This window comes from Tupaia chinensis, unplaced genomic scaffold, assembly GCF_000334495.1.
Source record: "Tupaia chinensis unplaced genomic scaffold, TupChi_1.0 Scaffold000179_1, whole genome shotgun sequence".
In the NCBI taxonomy this organism is placed as follows: Eukaryota; Metazoa; Chordata; class Mammalia; order Scandentia; family Tupaiidae; genus Tupaia; species Tupaia belangeri.
Genome location: NW_006159654.1, coordinates 805,516 through 806,385, shown reverse-complemented (window position 1 = coordinate 806,385; position 870 = coordinate 805,516). Strand labels below are relative to the sequence as shown.

Genomic DNA, 870 nt, shown 5'->3' with positions numbered 1-870 from the left:
TCCCTGGAACAAAAGCATTTTAGGAATATATATACTCTGAGAAGAAAGTGAGAGAAAAGTGTTTATCTACAAGCAATCCCAGCATTAAAAAGGAAGAGAAGTCATTAAGCAACATAAAGAATGATGATATTTGACAGGGTCTTTAGTGCTTATGGTGGATATTATAATACAATATCTTGGTTAGTGTATGACAAACAGAAATCATGGAAACTAACATCAATGGGTACTTCGCCTATTCCCAGTATTTTTTGTGCACCACTCATTTAATTCTCACATCAGTTCTAAATAGAATCACCATAATCTTCACTTAGAGATGAGGAGACCGAGGCAGTAAAAGATGAAATAACATGCTCACTTTGGCAGTACAGACACTAAAATTGGAGTGATACGAAAGGAATTAGCAGAGTCCCTCTGAAAGGATGATATGAAAATTTGTAAAACTTTCCTTATTTTTTAAAAACTTTGCTAGAATGTGCATGCCCTCCAGGGAGAGAGAAAGAGAGAGAGTGCCATCCACAGGGAATGGTCATGCCATGGTCACTTCTTCATTTTTCTTTCCTGTCAGGACTTTGGCTATGCACACACGTGCACCTGCTATGCTTTACAAGCCACTGGATCCATGACCCAGACTGTATAGTAGACCATGCTGAATTCAGCTCCCTCAACCATCAGACCATGGTCCAGCCTAAGCATGCTGTAATTGGGGAATAAAAAATTAAATAACTAGGGAACCAGCAGTTAGCGTAATGGCTATGTTGCTGGACTCCCACGTAGTCGACCGCGGTTTGCGTCCCGGACCCGGTGGCTTAAACTCACACTGGGCGTGTGTGCATGTGTGCCCAAGATCCCAGGAGGAGAATGGAGGAGAAG

The 870-nt window shown here is 41.7% G+C and overlaps 1 non-coding gene across 1 annotated transcript; it reads left to right on the top strand.

Moving 5' to 3' along the window:
- Nucleotides 1-347: 347 nt before the first annotated feature.
- LOC114007462 (U6 spliceosomal RNA) lies at nucleotides 348-454 on the top strand. The gene has a single exon (XR_003549082.1). It is a non-coding gene; the product is annotated as a U6 spliceosomal RNA (small nuclear RNA).
- Nucleotides 455-870: the final 416 nt, after the last annotated feature.